Genomic DNA, 21,833 nt, shown 5'->3' on the forward strand with positions numbered 1-21,833 from the left:
GAATGTTTATTGACGCGCGACTTGAGCTTCAATGATGGTTATGCAACATTAACTAATAATCATACTACTAGTGTTTCAAATGCAACTAATTACTACTTTCTCCTAGCCTTAAAACCGTTTAAAGAGTATTTTTTACGCAGATCCTTTTGATACATTATGAAGTGGAGGTCTACTTGTCGTTACTCACATGGCCGCTGAGAGCCAAGGATGACCTCTTGTCAGTTTGGTCGCCGGGCCCCCCTCCCTCCATAAAAATTGTTAAACTACTCCGATCCAAAGTCAGGACCATAGTTTACGACCTGGCTGATGTGACCTCTTTTGTCAACCCTGATTACTCTGAAAAACCGGCAGGATCAATTTGGTTTAGTTGGAAACATAGATGGAAACAAACCATAACCATTCTTGCGGTGATTTTTAAAACTTGACCTATGTGACGTCTGTGAAACTTAGAGAGGACATTCAAAGAATTTTCAGTGCTTCCACATAATTGTAGATGTCACTGCCCAAAAAAAAAAAAAAAAAATGTTTGTTTAAGTTTAGGGATATCATCCTATTTCTTCCAGTTTACGAAGGCGAAGTGAGTGTTTTTAACTATTTTTACTTTCTTCTATATCTAATATATAGAAGAAAGTATTAGATTCGTGCAAATTTTCGAATTTTGAATTTTGACGGATTCGAACGTTTTGAGGTGTGCTGAGTCCATTTCGACTATTTTTGGAAAATGTCTGTCTGTCTGCCAGTGTGTATGTGTGTGTGTGTGTGTGTATGTGTGTGTATGTGTGTATGTGTGTCACGTCTGTGTGTGACCAGTTTTTTGTGGTCACTCTACAGCAAAAACTACCGCATGAAGTCGAACGAAACTTGGTACACATATGTGCCCCTATGTGAACTTGTGCCCATTGGTTTTTGGCGCGAATTCCTCCAAGGGGGGGAGCAATGGGGCGTTTTTTGAGTTACGCGTGATTGCTATTCCTCAGGAAGTAACTGGCGGAATCAAACAAAATTTGGTCCATATGTTGCCATTAACAGGAACAGGTGCTGATTCAATTTTGGTGTCAATAACTCAAACGGGGGTTGAGCTATAGAACGTTTTTTGTCGTCAATTGTGACTGCTGTATCTCAAGAAATAATGAACGGAATGAAAGAAAAATTTATCGGCAAGTAGCCCTTAGTGGGTATAAGAGCTGATTTTATTTTGGTGTCAACAGCTAAAAAGGGGGTAGCGCAATCGCTCGTTCTTTTTTTCCATTGTGAGTGCCCTATCTCAAGAAGTAATGCTACGTTCTGGTTGAAATTTGGAATATATGTGAATCCATATGTAAACAGGCTTTGGTTCAATTTTGGCGCCAATCGCGCCAAGAGGTGCTGATTTATTTTATTATCATTATTTTTTAGCGAATAAAAATAGTTTTATTAATGCAACAATAAGAAAGATAAATCGTAATAGATTGTCGTCTGCGTATTTCTCGTGATTTTAATTGTATGGAAATGATCGGAAATATTATCTCAATGATTTAAAATTTTTAACTGTTGTCATCTTTTGTTTGTTAACAAATAAAATATTTGTAATTAATTCAAGCAAGGCTTTTAAAATAACTTTCAATTTTCGCTCTTTGCTTTGCTTTTGCAATAATTCAGACATTGGGATGGTCGTCAAGTTTTTGCATGTGTAATTTCGTTTTTGTTTGGAATATTGCTTCCTCGTCAAGCATGGGGAGGGATCAGAAAAAAAAAGAAAAATATAGAAGAAAGTTTCGTGATGGCCACAACATACTAGTCTGTCATGTGGAACGTCACTAAAAACAAGGGGTTATGAATTTCACCTTTTTTTTTTTTTTTTGATATTTTTGCTGTACAAGTTAATTATTTCCCCTTTACGTATTGCATCCTGGGATAAATGAAAACAATTCAGTTTGCTACACTTCCTATCTTCTCAGAAGACAACATATTTTAGATTTTGATGCAAATTAGGCTCTTTTGCACTTTTGCATGTTCTGCATAAATATATCGGGGATTATCTTTCATTCATTCTTTTTTTTTTTTGTTCCATTTCGCATTAAATGATTATATGTTACATTTTCAGATCGAATATGCCACATAGACCACAGGTTGCGTATGATTGTTCTAGGCCTCTAAGCTGTGTAGCTTGATGTTTCCTACCTACATCAACCTCATGGAGAAGAAAATTATTACTTCCGTTTACTGCCTACTTTCTAGGGTTAATGAAAACACGCTAAGGTAAGTGGAAACAGGATTATGTTTGTTAGCAACTAGCCATCAAGTCAAGTTTTTCATGAACAGTTATTGACAGCTAATGTAATCTCACATACAATTCACAATAATTTATCTCTCAATACATTTAAGAGTTAGCAAAGGATGTAAATTAAAATTGAAATTTTATTAATATTTGCCCTAATGATTCTTCTTAAGTTTACAAACCTGTAGGAACTTGAAGCAGAGATTATTGGCATGCCTTTCCCTGTTGTGAAAATTTAAATGTACTTACTTCTTACAATTGATCAACAAGATATCTGTTATACCCGATGTTTCTCAGGAGCGCCCCGAACGAAAATTTTTGAGAGGGTGGAAATGTTAATTTGCCGAATGATAAAATACTAGTTTGCTCTAAAAATACATCTAATTAATAGGGGCATTCGGGTATTCTAAAATTGCATTGTTATAATTATGTCGCAAAATTTGCCGAATCGTTAGACAAGATTTGCCGGATAAAGAAAATTTTGGGAGGTGATGACGGGCACCCCTAGTGTTTATAAAGTCTTGTCTTCTTCTTCTTCTTCTCCCTCAAGGATTAGGCATATAGCCTGTTCCGGCTTCTTGGTCGCCCCACCGCTTCCTGGGCCTACCACGGTCTCGTTTGCGCCTTGGTCTATAATAAAAGGCAGCTCTTGGAAGTCTCCCTCGTGCCATACGTCGAACATGGTTTTTCCAATCGTTGCGATGTTCCGTAATTTTTTCATTGAGGCTGAATATCTGTTAATTCCCTACGAATAGATTAATTCCTTATTTTGTCTAGGATAGTGCAGTTCTTCATTGATCGCAAATATTTCATCTCTGCTGCTTGAATTCTACTAGTTTCTTGACTGTTCAAAGTACATGTTTCAGAGCCGTATAGTAAGGTTGGTACCACCATAACCTTATAGAACTTTAGTTGTGTTTCCTTTCTCGTTTTTCCCTTTAGGGTTCTTGTAAGGGTTAGACATAAGAAAAAAAGTCTTGAGCTGATTTAAATTGAAATATCATAAAAAAAAGAAAAACTGCAGATTAAAAAAATTTTTTAGAAATTACTTTTAATTTTATCTCAAAAAGTTTATATACTTCTACGAGTGTACAGTTCTTAGTTCGAAGATGATTTAGACGATTTTCAATTAATAAGTCAGGATTTAAAGTTTAATCAACAGTGCAGCATAGATAGTAACAAAGCCAATTAGATGCTTGGATTTATCAATAGATCTATTTCAAACAAATCTAAAGAAGTTCTTCTGCCCTTATATAGAAGCTTGGTAAGACCTCATTTGGAGTGTGCTGTTCAGTTTTGGTCTCCTTATCTTAAGAAAGATATTAATGTATTGGAAAAGATTCAAAGGCGGGCTACAAGGCTAATAAATGGACTTTCTCATTTAGACTACGATTCCAGGCTTAGAATGCTAAAAATGTACAGTCTTGAGCAAAGAAGAGACCAAGGGGACATGATTCAGTTGTTTAAATTTATTAGAATGAAAGATGTTACGAGGCTAAAGTTTAGCACTGAAAAACAGGACAAAGGGTCATTGTTTTAAGCTATTTAAATCTCAGGCTGACACGGATATTAGGAAAAATTATTATTTTAGCAGGGTAGTATAACCTTGGAACAGCTTACCGGAAGAGGTGGTAATGAGCAAGGGAGTAAGTAGTTTTAAGAGGGCCATTGATCCTCACTGGGGATTTTAAATTGACGTGCATTTTAATGTGTAAAAATGTCTTAGTGTCCTTTACATCACTTGTCTATTGTCATTTTAGTTGTCCTTGCATTTTAAAAGCTGCTGCGTTTACAACAAAATGCTATGATCCGAATACACCTTCTGTCGAAAACAGCGAATTAGAATCATCGGATACCACGTGACGAAGGAGGAGTCAAGTGCCTTCTCGTGGAAAACGGACAATATACGATTTTTTTATTAACATACTCAATTATTTTAGACATTTTTAAACACCCCTCAAACTGTTTCAGACCATTTCTTAACAACATATTACCGTTTCTTACATAAACGGCTGAATTTTTACCGTACTTCAAAAAAAAAACAGCAGTATTCAACAAATATTGTTACGATGCACAAAATCAATTATCAATGGGAGAGAGAGACATGAAAAAAACCAGTACGGTACATACAGTATGCAGTAATAATAAAGCACTACACTCTCTAATAGTACTATACAGTATATACTACTAGTATTGTTGTGCTACCTTCGATCAAGGGAGGGATTTACATTCTTTTCAAGGGGGTGGCGGTTGAAAACCCCGAGGGTTAGAAACCACTGTTCTAAGTAATAGCAAAATGTATCATCATACCAGTATATGTAGTATAGTCCATGGAAGAAAAAGGTTGGAAGATACATACAGAAATATAAAAATTATTAAAGTTCAAAAAAAGGAGAAGGGGGGAGCTTCGGTTCAAATTAAAAAGTGGGTAATGCTGTCCATCCTTTACTATACTGTCTAAACTTAATTTAAAGCAAATTTGTGGAATGTACTTAATTGAAATAAAAAGCGAAAGCTAGTAATTCCTTCAATTCTATATTATTGGTTTTAGAAAATGACGGTTATGGAGGGGGCGGTCCCCCCCCCCCCCTTCCTAGTAAATTCGTCACTGCCTTCGATCCATTTTTTAGTGTTTCAAGCATTCAAGAATTCGTTATCTTGTCACAACCTTTCACTTTTTCCTTCCATGTTCAAAAACTTAGCATGAAACAGCGTGCTTTGGTGCAGAATATTTCATCACCTTTCATATTTAGAATTTAAAATACTAAAAGAAAATTGTGACGTTGTGATTTATACACACTAACAAAGTGATGTTTTGACTAGTGATGAATGGGAACTAGAGCAGTCAGTGATGCTAAAAGGATGAAAGTATATTCACGAAACTAATATTTAGTAGTAAATAGCGAAGCCGTCACTTTGCGCCACGATTCCTTTCCAAAAGTTTTCGTGTTGTGGGTGAGGAATTCGCGTTAGCTCTAACATTCGTTACTCGAGAAAAACTCGCGTTATAGGCATTTGGCGTAAGATGAATCGCGTTGGAGCGGGAGCCAACTGTGTATAAGAGATATAAGTGTTCAATTTTGATTCCGAAAAAACTAAATTTATCATACAATTCACGACAGTATATTTTCGAGTATTATAGTTTAAGTTGGTTGTATTCAGAACATTGATCAGAATAAAACATGCGTCTTGTTTTGCCACAATGACTTGAGCAGAAAACAGACAACCAAGTTAGCAAAGTAACTTATTGGATTTAGTTCAAGCACTTCTCTGCGTCCCAAACGTAATGAAATTTTAACTAAATACTGTTTTTTTTTTACTTACCTTTACAAAAAAGGAAGTATTGTATTCGCGAAAAAAATTTCACTCAAAAATCGGCCTTAATTTCCATTTTGCTCACCCCCGAATGAATGTTGAGTTTTTTCAACCCGACCACACGTGGATATATGTCTAGGAACATACAGACACCCGAAATATCCATTTTAACGATCCCCAAATTAATTACAACGAGTTTTCTCGTGACGTCTGTATGTACGTATGTATGTGCGTATGTGCGTATGTGTATATGTGTGTATGTATGTCGCATAACTCAAGAACGGAATGTCGTAGAAAGTTGAAATTTGGCACTTAGACTCGTAGTGGGGTCTAGTTGTGCACCTCCCTTTTTGGTTGCATTCGAATGCTCCAAAGGGGGTCTTTTGCCCCTTTTTGGGGGGAAATCATTGTTAATTTCGATGTAAACTCAAGTGGTGTTATAGTTTGGCGGACACTTGGCGATATATCGCCTGTCTTTTGGTCGCTAAGTTTTGTCGCCAGTATGGCGACAAATTTGGCGATTTTATTTTATTTTATTTATTTATTTATTTATTTTAATCTGTTTTCAATTTGGCCACTGTTGGTGATATTTAGAGAGTAAACTATTGAATCACATTAAAACTGCCAATAATGAGGAAATTACATTAAATTGGAGTAAAAGGAAGTCATGTGATGCACACATCAGCTCGTTTTCTTTTGTTTTAGCAAGATTAGTGAACTCCCCCCCCCCCTTCGATGATGAGTAGTCATTTGATTGTCATCATTTTTATTTGGAGGAGAATGGAATATTATATTAACTATGACTACGAGCATTCTTCTGAAGAGCTGGAGAGGTGAAAACTTGAAAAGCAAGAAAATATGTGTGCAAGAAGGGAGATCCAAGGGGGTATTCACCCAAAAATATTTTAAAAATCAGTAAAACGATCTATCCTTCCTGGATTTCGTTTCAGAGTTTATTTCAGGTCCGTCGTTTGGGAAATCAGGGTGAAGGGGAGGGGCACGGGCGTCGTTGGCACGGGGGACGGGGGGACACGTCCCCCTCAATATTTTGAACTCGCCAAAAGTCCCCCTCAATATTTTGAACTCGCCAAAAGTCCCCCTCAATATTTTGAACTCGCCAAAAGTCCCCCTCAATATTTGAAAATAATAAATGCGCTTACAAAAAAAATCCGGTTTTACTCATTTGTGACAAAAAAAAAAGAAGAAGAAGAAAGGATTTGGGACCAAAATAGAGCTGCTGATCTACCACGAAAACGAACAGAAAATGACACCCCTTGTCCAGCAAAAACTGCCTTGTCTATAACATTTGAGGAACCATTTGAAAGTCAGTTGATTCCCACACTGTTCGCTGTCCGCTTACTTGCCTTTTTTGTCCTCTACTTCTTGTTCTTATTTCCTGTATCTTATTACTCCCCACCTCCTACTAACAAAACTCATTAAAACGACGATCCAACAATCGAATCCCCCCACCATCTTTCCGACCATTTTTTCGTGTTTCCTTCCCTTGATCACATGGTCTTAGAAGAAAATGTTTTCTTAGAATTGAGATCAAGGTCTAATGTGTCCCCTGCAAAAAGTGTATGTTATTTTCTATCCAAACGCAGCTGTGTGAACAGCAAACTTCAAACCAAAAAATTCTGTAATTCGAATTAACCATCATTTTCAACTTCTCCAAAAATTCAAGGCAAATTTTAATTTTTTTATGGTAAGTATTGTTCTCTTTTTTTCGTTGAAAAAGACATAACTATGTACAGCTATTGGAGGTTCTCTCAAAAAATATTTGAAGACGCCCTCATTAGAAAAATACCTCTCAAATTTCTTTTCCCTTTAGGGGGGGGGGCTTCGATTCTTTTAGCGCCATCGCTACTAGGGTCCAAATTGGCATCGGATATTTTTTTCTTATGTTTTCTCTTAGCCTAAACATGAACCATAAGCCTTTGTCGAAAAAGCGAATATTATAAGAAAGTTTTCGGTATTTCATTTTTATTTTTCATAGTTTTCATCAAATTTCTACGATCTAAGTTAATAGAAGAACATTTCAGACGAAAATAATGATATTGCGCTATTAATAGTATAAATTTTCGACTACAACATGAAAATAAAAGTATTTTACTATTTATTAACAGTTCACAACATACAATATTTTATCCATATTTTTCTAATGCATTACATAACGTCTAAGATATATGACAACTGAAGAGAGAGGATTCTGGATTCTCTATCTCTCTCCACCATAGAAGAAATATCTTAATTTCGTTCTTTGATTATCTTTTGGCTTGCAAGAATAGTGACCAAAAATGCACTAAAATTTAATAATTTAAGTTCTTAAAATTCAAAATTTTTCTTGTTTCTTGTAGCAAAAATTTTCAAAATTTCATTGTTATAAACATCAGTAAAATTTGCATTTAAATGAATGCGTACATTACTGAAGGGAGACGTTTCTGGCATAAATACTGAAAACTCGAAGTTTGGTTGTAATTCCTAATTCATGATAAATTAAAAATGGTTCACAAATCTTTTGGGGTTTTTTTTCTCTGTAGTAAAAACCGCACTACAAAGAAGGGATTAAATGAAGCATCCGGCCTGATTGAATCATGAGGTGTGACTCGGCCGCTTTAGAAATATAAAAAAAAGTCTTTTTGTTCGTATTTTGTTGGTTGTTCCCTATAAAATGTGGTGAACAAAAACACTACCCTCCCTTCCCCCTCCCCTGGAAAATTTTGAAATAACGGGCCTAAGCTTTTTCTCTAATTTTTCGATGTAAAAATTACATTCCTATGCGACCAGTATCCGAAAAAAAAATCACGTTGTTAAAAAAAAGTTTAAAAAATCTTGGAAGCATCTCATGTTGCATTGCAGATCTTCAGTAAAGAAACTTTGCGAATTATTCATATTTATTCACGTTACACTCAGAAAGATAACTAAGATAGCAAATGAAATTTAACATGTATTTTATTTTGTATTTAATATGTTCTGTAGAAATACCGCCCCCATTGCGTACAATTCTGTAGCCTACATAAAATGGTCACAAAATCGGGTGCACCTTCGATTTAAACCCGAACTCCTACTTATTATTTATTTATTTATTTTTTTAGAAAAGAAAATGGGGGCGGGATTAGGGATTACTATTTTCATCTATTATGTCTTATCTGTATCTGGTTGCCTTATTAAGGTTATTTCATTGACTGAAAAATTTCCTACGAAAAGAGATCTATATAATATGACAGTCAAATGTTATCACTTTTGATTCTCTATACATTTTACGACGCAACATGAAGAATTGTGTGTTGAGTGCTCATTTATTGCTTTACTAGCTGTACCCGCACGGCTCTGCTCGGGCTATAAACAGTAGTGGATTTTAGAGGGGGCACGTGCCCCCCCCCCAAAAGGATTAATTACTTTCACTGTTATTACTTTTTAACTGACCTTTCCTTTGCACTTTTTTACGTAACTATTTAAAAAGAACACAAAACACACGCACACAGCATATTTTGAATAAAAGCCTTTGTATTTGCGAAAGAAGTATTACTGGAGTCAGAAGCCCAGAGTTGCAGAATACATTTAACTCATTGGCCTCAAATTTAAGAGACCGCATTATCGCGATTCGTCCATGAATTCTTCTTTGATGGAATCAATAATTAAAATTTTTTTTAAATGTGTAGGCGCACCTAAAAGAGTCATTTTGATCTAGGAACCTACTTGTGAAATAATAGATTTCTTTTACAGGCAATAAAAGATGCGAAATGAAAGAAATCATGTGGTAGTTTCTTAGAAAAACCATGATTTTTAATAGAAACGGCATGTAGTATCAATATGTTATCTCAACTGTATCATGGCTTTAAGAACAAATCAGCTATTGTTTTGAAATTCACACAGAAATAGTTTCTGAATTCTTTAGTGAAACTTATATATGTTATGAGGTTTTGATTAAATTAATTTTAAAAAACTCAAGAGAGGTATGGGTTTATTTAATAACCTTGCCCTATCGTGTTATAATCATTATGACAATGTTCCTAGGTAAAGCCGCCGCTCATGGTCTAGCATCATGGTGACATTATATTGGGTTTAGTATTTAAATGGCTTGAAACGTTAAAGATGTATTCCGTACACATTCAAAGTATATTAGTGCATAATATTCATGTACTTAGAAGTAGATTCATTGACCTTAAGGAATCCTAAAAAAAAATAAATAAATAAATAAAAAACACGCACATTTAAAAATAAAGTCGTCAAAACTTTGTTATGAAATATCGAAGACTGGAGGGGGGGGGGAGGGTAAACTTCCCGTGCCCTCTCCAAAATATTTTTTTGTATCCGCCCTGGCTATAAAATTTATTAAAAAGCTCTTAGGGCCAATGTAAATTTCCATTCCCACTCCGAAATTAGAAGAAAGATTCTGTTTCGTTAATTGAAATGTGCACACGTAGTTTTGTCTAAGTTCCAAGCATATTCCATAAAGTAATTTTTAAAAAAACCTGACATAATGACTACTGTTTCAAAGAAAATAGCATCTAGTTTAAATACGCTTAGAATCATTCAAAATCACCGTAGAAAAGCGTTGAAAGTTAAAAATTATGATAATAACTTGTAACTCTTCAATCTGAAAGAAACTGCCAATAAAAAAAAGCAAAGAAATAAATCACTAAACTTAGATCTATTTAGATTTATCGTCTAAAAATATATTAATAAACACAGTAAAAATAATTAATAAAAATAATCCCTATATTTGTGCATGCAAATAATTCGAACGAATGAATTTTGAACGTAGCAAAGAATCACGTTACTTTGCTATTTACCAATCGCAAAGAATGTAGATCTCACGTAAGACATTGAGAAACGTGACCACAATAAGCAATGATGTTTCACTCATTAGTGCCCTCGTGGCTCTGTGGTAGAAACTTCGCTTCCTTTTGCCGGAGGTCGTGGGTTCGATTCCCACCGGTGCATTGAGGGAAAAAAAGAATCATATCTTTTTTTTCTGTTTTGTTTTTCATATTTTAAATGTCAACGATGAAGTGCAGGAATGAAGTGCAGTAAATTGTATTTTTTTCGGAAGGGGGGGGGGGGGCTTTTGAAACTTAAATGATCTTACCCTTCTCTTCACTTATCGAAATTTCTCGCGTAACTTCTATCCCCTTCCACAAAATAATTCTGGGTGTGCCCCTGGGTTCGGATAACGTTTCCCCGGAGAGTTTTTGAATTTGAGGTTCTAAAAATGCTAAACCATCTTCGTAAATATTAGGTAAATGTTTGGATAGGTAGCCTCTCCCCCGGAATTTTCCCGGAATTGAAGTTCTAAAAACGAATTTTAAACAAGTTTTAGTGATTTGGGGGGGGGGATGATTGGGGGTACTATGAAGGAAATTTTTGGAAATTTAAGTTTCGAAAATAGAATAGCAGATTATCTTTGATGGCAAGGCAAAACAATCGGAGACCCTCACTCAGAATTTTTTTTAAATTTAAGTTTGAAAATGAATGTTTTTACGGTCTTTAATTATGCGAAAGGATCAAAAGGCACTTTTGTGAAATATTTTCGAAATTGAAAACTTAAAAATCCATTTCTTTGCTATTTTTAGGGAATGGGATAAGGTTCTAGGCACTTCTCGAAATATTTGAAAATTAAGTCCTGAAAACGCAATTACAAGACATCTTTCAGTATGAGGGTTGGGGTTAAAAGAATCTCCCACAAAAAATACTTGATATTGAAGCTCCAAACGAACTTTTAGACAGTTTTAGATGATGTTACAGGGAGGTTTTTTCGAGATTCTTTCGCGGCAATTTGTAGAAATGCAAGTCCATAAACCAAAATGTAATAATGCTGAGGGATCAGGTACCCTGTTATGACGGGGCGGGTGGTTACAGCAACCCCATATAGCCGCCCTTCTCTTAAATTCGCCACTACGCTCAAGTATTGATGCTTCTCTAAAATGATGCAATTTTTCTCTACATGTTTTGGTTTTTAAACTGTGCAATGATATGTTTTTGAATGTGTTCCCTTATAACAAATTCTTCGCGACTACCTTGGAGGTCGCAACCCACAGGTTGTGAACCACTGATATAGAGCATTAGTAATTAACCAAACTAGTCAATTAATGGTTAAAATATTTTTTTTTCTGAACAAAAGTTGTACTATACACATATATATCTTCAGCATAAAAATGTTTGTAATTACTTTGGTATAAAGAAAAAAGCTTTAAAACTAACATTTAACCATATGTTCATTACCAGATCGTTTTTGTCAATTACTGGCGTTGAGAGCATTTTAGATCAATGCATGTTATTGACCAACCTTTAATAACAGCATAAATGGGTAGTTATTGAATGCATTTTTTTTCTTCACTTAGAATACGCATGGATGATCAGCATATCTCAATAAATGAACCTGTAAAATTAAATTTAACCTAGAAAAGAAAAATGCGATTCAGCTTTTTATCTGATAACAATTTGCACCAAGTAAGAAAAGTGACTTTCTTGAAAATTTCTAGATGTCTCTGTAATCTGTAATGATGTATCGTACGTAAGCTTCATAATGTGCAATCAAAACCTTTGTTACAAGTTAGTTCTAGATACTGGCTGATGGTCAGTAGCTCGCAGATCACACTTTGCAACTTAATCTGTTTACTTAATCTGTTACTTTTCCAAGTCTAAAACTTTAAAGTATAAAATTGAAATGCAGATTTACTTAATCCATTTGCACAAATTTGACATTTTTACGCTTATATTTGGAATTTATTCCCAGAATTTTAAGCTTTGTCTTTAAATTTCGATACATTCAGATATAAAAACCTTTCAACGTTATATAATATACGAAGTAATTACTTTCTAAAAAAAGTTTTGTGTCTAAAAGGTAATGATTTGAGCGTATTGCGGGTACACACACAATATGTAAAAAATCTTTATATTTCAAGTTCAAAATTTTTTTTAGAAAGTTCATATAAAATTATCATGCATAATACATTTGCTCTTTGATATAAAGGGCAAATATATGCACAAAAATGTCACACCTGCGCAAATGGATTGAGCAAGGTTTTTTATTCAGATGATCTTTGTCCTTCGTTAACATTAGGAAATATTAATTACTTCTTGAAAAATAGTTAAAATCGTTGTTGAAATAAAATATCGCGAAATTTAATTGATCTTTGTTGCGTCAATTTAGAAAGATATTCATTCCGGATTAGGAAAGATTCACTCCTCGGCGAGCACTTGTTGGCCAACCCTCCTTGTTCACCCACCCATTTCTAACAATACGAAAAATACACACAGGGACGTCCTCCCTCCCCCCTTTCTCTTTCCTCGACGACACTCACTGCCGCCGCCTCGAGTACAACTACAAGCACTGACATCCGATACCACTGGCCATCACTTCAGGCACACGCATGGAAAATCTCAATTTTTCGCAAAAATCTAATTCCTTCTGCAAAACTGACGGATAGCGATATTTGTCCGGCGGGATCCCCACGTGATCACGAACAATTGGTTTTAGAGAAAAAAAAAATCTAGACTGCTTTATGATGAATACGAAGGAATGAAACTTGTTACAGAAAGTTTATGGTTCATATGGAATCATTTATTAGCATAAAAATGAGAAAAAAAGCCGAGCTATTATTAAAATAGACCTTAATTTCACTTATCCTAACTTATTCGAGTTTTTGACGCCATCTATTAGCACTTTAAGCAACTATAAGATTACTGAACAGAATTGAGTAAGTTTCAAAACACGTGAGCATTAAAATTTTTTTTAATGATATTTACAAAATATTTCAATTACAATGCGTCTACATTGTTTCTATGGTTCAGGGGGAAAAATCTCGAATCTCTGTGTTTAGCTGATGTTTCATGAATGTGTGTAAGAGAAATATTTCATATTTGACAAAAAGTACTTTTTAATATCATTTTGTAATAAATGTAGGTAACTCAGCACCAATTTACTTGATGCACGTTGTTCCTTACACATTCATCTGACATAGTAAAAAGTTTCATTGCGATCCGGTGATTAGATTTTTTTTTTTATCGCTGTTTCCAGAGAGTCAAGTTTAGCATGGTTTTCTACTGGAACAGCCTTAATTTGCTAGGCTTATTATAAATTTTAGATAAGCAATTTATTAAAATTATTGAAATGGAATAGAAATGTGAGATATCTTTGAGGTAAATTCTGGTTAAATGAACTTAAGGCTTAATATAAAAAGAGGTCATTTTGAAGAAAATTTCCAGAAATGGCATATTCAATTTTTTAGCAAATATCGTTTGAGAAGTTTAACTTTTTTTTCTTTTTGGTCGCTTAACTAAGCGAAAAGTAGTTAGTCGATCATCTTGTCATTCAAGTTGCTGCTGATTTTTCCGTTTCAATACTGTGACAAAAGGTCGGGACGTGTTGATTAGGGTGGAGAGAAAAAATTAAAATTGGATAAAAGCTAAGTAATAGTGCGAAAAAGTTGTGTTTTGTACAGATATTTAGTCATGCAAAAGCATTTTTAAAGCAAAAAATATCTTGAGGGTCCGCTTTTGCTTTGAAATTGACCATTATTGCATCAAAACTGACAAAAGTTATAAAAATTTCCTCAAAAATCAAAACTTTTTAAAAGCTAAGCAATACCGCGGAAAATTTGCCTTTTGTATAGATATTCGGTCATGCAAAAACAGTTTTATGACAAATAATATTTTGAGGGTCCGCTCGCGTCTTGAAATTGATCATTATTTCATCTAAACTGACAAAAGTTGTAATAGTTTCATAAAAAATCAAAATTTGATTAAAGCTAAGTAATAGTGCTGAAAAGTTTCCTCTTGTATAGATATTTTGTCATGCAAAAGCATTTTTATAACAAAAAATATTTTGAGGGTCAACTTGGACCTTGAAATTGGCCATTATTGCATCAAAACTGATGATACAAAGTCTAATGATTCCATTAAAGCCAAAATTTTTCCTATATGATGAAAAAGCACTTCAAAGTTGACCGTTTGTGTAACTTACATACCAAACTCAAATATTTAAAGAATAAAATATACTAAATATTATATACCTTAAAATCACCCAATATCGAGTTAAAATTAAGTAACATAACAATACTTAGCACACTGAGAAAAATGTTATTCCTTTAAAAAAATTAGCTTTAATATGCATCAATTATTATTTATATAAAACTAAAAATTATAAAAAACTAACAAGTAAAAGCATTTTTGGCGTAAAAGATTCTCTGCTTGACAAATCTGACTTTGCACCAAAATGTGATTTTTACATATGATTGATTACAAAATTTAAACATAAAAGTATGAAATTATCAATCCATTTTTTTACAATCACAGAAATAACACAGCAAAACTAAAGAAGTTGCTAAATGAACTCTCAAATTGTTGTTCCTTCAAATTCAAACTATAATCCGCACACTACAAACAATGAAGCATAGTTTGGCGGAAAAGTTGGCTTGGAGATCAGTTTTATGACTGACAATATTCAGACTTAGTGTTATATTGCGGCATAAGTTTTCTGGATTCTAATCTTACTCTAATTAATCCTTCTGTCTTGCTTACACCACAAACCGTAGACGATGCTTCTGTGACTAATTTAACGCATCGTTCCACTGCTTGAGTGTGACATGGGAGGCTATGGAAATCAAATAATTCAGAAGGTATGCCATCAAGCACCATTTCTTTCAAATTCTTGTCTAGAATTCTACTTGTAAGTGGCGGCTCTTGTGTTCCCAATTTTGCCAATCGATGAGTTCATGGTAGTCTTCAGCATCAAAATTAAACTCTGGAATTGTAAATTTTCGCAATTCAATCGGTGTCATAGATCTTGCATTCATAATTCGACGCAAACCAAGTTCTCTGACACAGTGTCGATCATCTGTGATCATCGCTATCAATATGTTTTCCGGCTCCCAAAGTAACCATTGCGCTGAATCACAGGATCGATTACAGCTTTTAATTCAGAAGAGAGATAACGTGATTTTTTGATTGTTTCAAAGAGGTTTTTAGAACCATCTTTGCAAGAGTGGTTAATCTTAATGGTAAACCACATTGGTGCATACACTTTCATAACATATTCTGCTAATGTGTATAAGTTCTGCGGCGGACTGTCAGTTGTCATGTGCAGTCGTAAAATTCTATTTGCCGTCGTTAACCACCGTGAGTGTACTAATGTTCCAGGTTCTCGTTTAGACAAATTTTCAGAGCACTGACCGCTAGGTACAGCTTTACAAACATCAAATAAGTACTGTTGATCAGTGCTCAACTCATTTCTGTTTATATTCGGAAGATTAACCTGAATCGGTCGAAACGTTACAACTGGCAACTGTTCACATCCATGCTTACCAATGATTCCACAGAATGCACGTGGACCTTCTGTTTTACCATCTAAGTGTTTCAAAAGATGTCGTAAGGGAAGTTCGTTAGAATGAAGTTGGCATACTAACCATTGCAACGGTTTCTTGAAATGAACTTCGAGAAGCCGTATTACACCTCCCTTTCTTCCAGTGTTTACGCTGGTTCCATCACATCCAACAGCTACACAGTTATCAACTAAAATGTTATTGCATGTTATATAGTCAGTTATACTTCTGGTGATGTTTATCGCTGTGCCACTGGCTGGAATCACATGGCTAAGGTACTTAGATCCAGGTTCTCGAAGCAAAGTAACATGTTCTTCAACTACAGTTTTACGGTATTTTTTGCCATCTAAGCTTGCAAGTTGTAACGTTTTATCCTTTCTGCTATCGAAATACAAAGCACGAAGACTTCTCGAAGTTTCCGTCTCTTGTACCAGTACCTTTCTCCTTTTCTTCTGTTTCTCTCGAATGATTTTGCTGCAATCAATCACGCATGAAGAATCTTGTTCTGTAATCAAACCCACATCTTGAAGAACAGCACTTGCTATTGATGCTGCAGCTCTATCTGATACACCATATCGTTCACATTCCCTTGCCAATGCTGGTAAAGGAACTCGCATTTGCTGAGAGTTGGGTGGTAGCTTGCTTCGTGGAACATGGTGTCTCCTTTACTTTTGCTCTAAAATTTGAAGTAGAAGCCTAGCAAATTTCGTCATTTATGTCCATTTCTGATGAACTTGAAGTTGATTCTAAAATCATAGGTGTTTCACTTTCAGTTTGTTTTGCAACTTTAGAAAGGCGAGCAGTCTTTTGATTTTCTCTCTGCCTTCCGTCGAAGTCTTTTTGTTGCAGTTAAGTCAACAGTGCTCATGATCATTTTTCTTTCAGTTCTCTGGTCATGAAGAAACGCCTGTTCTTCCACAGGAACTTTGCGGGACTTTTCACAACCACAAGAGGAAAATTTACATTTACAAGACGAGATATCAAACAATTTTTGCTTTGCATCCTTAGCAAATGCTTTTATTTTGACCAGATGATGTTCATTTTTCTGTTTTCGTATAGATTTTAATAATTCTTTGTACTTGGTATTGTATGAACGAATGAGTTGAAGAACACGAGTGTGAGTAACTGTAGGTGTTAAAGATTTCCTCCACAGTTCTTCGATTTGTAAAGCTACTGCCTCTGAGACATCAGCTACCGTGGCTTCTTTCGTTGTTTCATCTGTCTTTAAATGGTTCCTAACATGCAAATAGTATTTTATCATGTCTTCATACGTGGGCAAAACTAGCTTACTCAACTCTTTGGGTATTCCAAACACAGGACACTTTAATTTAGTTCTCGTTACTAACAATTCGACACTCAACTGCTCACATACACTCATTCGAGAAAAACAAATGTTCGACTATGTAAGCAAGGCATAATCTTAGCTAAGCAATGTGATTGCTTATTTTTTCTCAGATGACATGCGAAACAGTTGCCACATGGCTTTGGACGAATTCATTCCTCAAGCTAAGAATGAGAGGGAGGCGAAGTACCCCTATACGCAGAGACTAAAAGTAAAGGCTTTCAAGGGCCTCCCTTGAAGTAAATAAATAGGTAAGATAAAAGTGTTTTCCCTCATATAGTGATATTGGAATTCTTTCGTGACATTTACAGTTGATTTACGGAAGAGAGAAATGACTTATGAAAACCGTAGTTGAAAAAGTAAGATTTTTCAAGGAAAAAAAAGTAAAAGCAGATATTTAAAATGAAATCTAGGGTATAAATATATGAATTCTAAGTTTATAGTATCAAATAACAATTTTTTAACTTATTAAATTAAGTACAGAAAAAACGAAGTTGCGATTAATTCACTATAAAACAAAAGCAAGTTTTTGAAATGCAAGGTCAAAGCGACCCACAGAACTAAAAAGTAAAATTAAAATATTTTTTCCGTATTCTTTATGATACCCAGTCACAATTCTTTCCCTCCACCAAAAATTGAGCATCTAAAATAAAAATTACTTGCATTAAAAGTGGAATTTTAGGAAAAAAGTGTAAATTTTGTAAACTTCAAGGTCAAAGCGGACCCTCAAGATGGAAAGGTAGAGCAAAAATATTTTAGCCCTTTCTTTGTAGAACCAAACCACAACTTTTCCGCGCTATTAGAAGTTTAATTTCGAAAAAAAAATTTTTTTGCCTATACTTTCACTCCACCCTAGTGTTGATGTCGTCATCATTCGATTGCCGTGCTAATCAGATTCTTGGAAGAGAACGTTTCTGGAAGTGCATTCCCTCTCCGTGAGGGGGGGGGGGAAGGAATCTTCTTCGTTGTCATGCATATGGAACAGAATAGATCAGAGATATCGCCACCGGGTACCTGCGCAAGCACAGGATTAATCTGTTTAGTTAGAACTCGTCTGCATCGTAAAAAGTTATTTTGGGGCAACCTCAATTTGTGTGATCCAGAGAGCTGTTTTTGTGTATACAAGAGACTTCAAAAAGAAAAACACGTTTTCGGTCACCAGGTTAGTCGCACGTGGCATTTTCTAGAAAGTTTGGAATTTGTATAGTCCGGTTTCCACCTAGTGACGTCCTCCACTCCGACCCTCCACCAGAGTAACCACTCTCAGGGGCATACAATAACTTGGATAGTTTTTTTTTCCTTTTCACTTCCTTTTACAAAAAAAGGAAGTATTGCATTCGCGAAAAAAATTTCACTCAAAAATCGGCCTTAATTTCCATTTTGCTCACCCCCCATGTTGAGTTTATTTTTCAACCCGAACACACGTGGATATATGCCTAGGAACGTACAGACACCCGAAATATCTATTTTAAAGATCCCCGAGTTAATTACAACGAGTTTTCTCGTGACGTCTGTATGTACGTATGTGTGTATGTGCGTATGTGTGTATGTGTGTATGTATGTCGCATAACTCAAGAACGGAATGTCCTAGAAAGCTGAAATTTGGTACTTAGACTCCTAGTAGGGTCTAGTTGTGCACCTCCTTTTGTGGTTGCATTTCGATGCTCCAAAGGGGGTCTTTTGCCCCTTTCTGGGTGGAAATCATTGTTAACTTCGATGTGAACTCAAGTAGTGTTACAATTTGGCGAACAGTTGGCGAAATATCGCCAGTCTTTTGGTCGCCAAGTTTTGTCGCCAGCATGGCAACAAATTTGGCGATTTAATTTTTTTTTTTTTAAATCTGGTTTCAATTTGGCTACTGTTGATGATATTTAGAAAGTAAACAATTGAATCAGATTAAAACTGCCAATAATAAGAAAATGACATTAAATTATAGTAAAAGGAAGTCATGTGATGCACACATCAGCTCGTTTTATAAAAATTCGAATAATTATATGTGAAAATGTTATTATTGTTGTGAAGTTAACTATTTTTAATTCTGTGCACGAAGCAAAAAAAAAAAAAAAAGCCCTGTTCATGAGAAATTTCTCACTCAAATTTCAACCTTCATTCCCACTTTGTTTACCAATGAATAACTGTTGGATAAGTTCTTTCATGACATCTGTGCGTATGACGAAGGTGTGGAAAACCAAAATACGCATTTTCGCCATCACTGAGTCCACTTTGACGAGTTTTACCGTGCCGTATGTGCCGTGCGTATTCTGAACAATTGCTCGCCATAAACGCTGTAGTTTCACTGAATAATAATAAATTTGAGTGAAACAAAGGCGAAGAGACACTACATTGCATTTATTTATGACGTTCAATACAGACCCGATAGCCATTTCAAAAGCAATAAGAACAACTAATAGTCGCACGAATAATGTGATAAGCTGAAGTTGCCGCATTGTTAAGATCTTGCTAAAGGATTTAAATGCTTGTTATATCATCTCAAGGAACGAGTTGCTTATCATATTTTAAGACATGTTTAAGCAAATCATTAAATGAAGCTTGATTTTTTTCAGTGTGTTTAATGCACAGCTGATAAAAATTGGTCATAGACAAAAAAAAAAAAAAAAAAAAGAAAAAACGACTTAATTCCGCAGTAGCTTTGGGTTTTGGGGACTTTGGCTTTGCTTTGGTGTTTTTGAGGAATTTTTTTCAAATCGAAAGAAGTTATGAGACATTCTAAAAATGAGAAGTTTTTTCAAGGACACATTTAGTTGAATTTAGTTTTAACTCGTGTTCCATGACCGATCAAGCAACTGCCTTAGTCGATTCTCTTACCCTCATCGAATGATTCGATGATAATGTCATCATGTCGTCTAGATAGGGTATGTAGGAGACTCAAGTTCATTTAACAGTTGATGTATATGTAAGTATCTTGGATGAGTTTGCTTTGCATTATACAAACAAAAGGGAGAAAAGAAAAACTCAAATAATCCAACTGGAGTTGTAACTGCAATTCAAAGTGAAAAATGAAATATGTTTGAAATAAAATATTTTCTGCTGGATTATAAAAAATATTTTTGATCAAAGGAATCAGTAAATAAAAGGTTGAATGAATAAATGAAAAGATGCTAAAAGAAATAAACGAATAATGAATTATATAAATTAATTAATGTATGGGGACAAATAAACGAGTGAGTAAAACAGTGAATGAATAAGAAAATAAGTCTATGAATGAATAAATAATTGAATCACCAAATTAAGGTATGTTTATAAAGTAATTAATAAAATGCGTAAAAGATTTAATAAATGATTGAATAATTAAACGAAATTATTTTTTCACTTTTCCCGCATGTACTTGTCTGACAGTGCAAAATAATTAAAATATTAATAGGCTTAATATTAACTAAATAAATGTTGCATCGAATATTAGGTCTCAATTAATATTTCAAATGATAATTACAAGAAATTTATCATTTAATAATACCTAGCCTAATTTTCGACTTACAATAAAATATTACAATATGAGAATCATTTTTCGAAAATTGCTAGTGTTATCACATTCTATGATTTTCAGAGTTATTTTTTTCTTAGCTAGAATAGGCTACGTTTTTTACTACATAGTTAAAATATTACTAGATAGGTGGCGCTAACAGCATAGTAAATATTTCACCATTTCACTTTTCCCCGCTTATTCACTTTGTCCCACATTCCCCTACTTCAACATTCGACAACCGCATAGTGAACAAATTTAAAACTTCGAAAATTCCCAAAGAAAAATTTTTTATGCAATGAATGAAAGTATCAGTATATTGCCATGTCACAATCTTTACTAATAATAAAGCTGAAAGTCTCTCTGTCCGGAGGATGTCTGTAGGATGTCTGTGACGCGCATAGCGTCTAGACCGTTCGGCCGATTTTCATGAAATTTGGCACAAAGTTAGTTTGTAGCATGGGGGTGTGCACCTCGAAGCGATTTTTCGAAAATTCGATTTTGTTCTTTTTCTATTCCAATTTTAAGCCCATTTTTCACAGAAATTTAATAAAATGGGAAAGAATCTTTATTTTTATCTTCTTTACTAATAATAAAGCTGAAAGTCTTTCTGTCCGGAGGATGTCTGGATGTCTGTAGGATGTCTGTGACGCGCATGGCGCCTAGACCGTTCGGCCGATTTTCATGAAATTTGGCACAAAGTTAGTTTGTAGCATGGGGGTGTGCACCTCGAAGCGATTTTTCGAAAATTCGATGTGGTTCGTTTTCTATTCCAATTTTAAGAACAAAAATATAAGATGGACGAGTGAATTGCGAAATTATCATAACGTGGAACCGTAACATGGGCACAAGCCAATTGGAGAGAAGATTCACCATACATTATTTGTAAATATACAGGCGAACCAAAAGACTTTTTAATTTTTCTATTACGGGCAAAGCCGTGCGGGTACCACTAGTATTAAATAAAATTCTTACTTATTATTTTTTTCTCATTTAAATTAATTTAAATGTTTTAAAAAAATGCTTAGACCTTAAATTTAAATCTTGTTGCTTTTCAATGTTTATTAAATCTTCTGACACATTACATTAGTTTTACTATTGTAAACAAATATG

The sequence above is a fragment of the Uloborus diversus genome, chromosome 1, assembly GCF_026930045.1.
Source record: "Uloborus diversus isolate 005 chromosome 1, Udiv.v.3.1, whole genome shotgun sequence".
NCBI lineage: Eukaryota > Metazoa > Arthropoda > Arachnida > Araneae > Uloboridae > Uloborus > Uloborus diversus.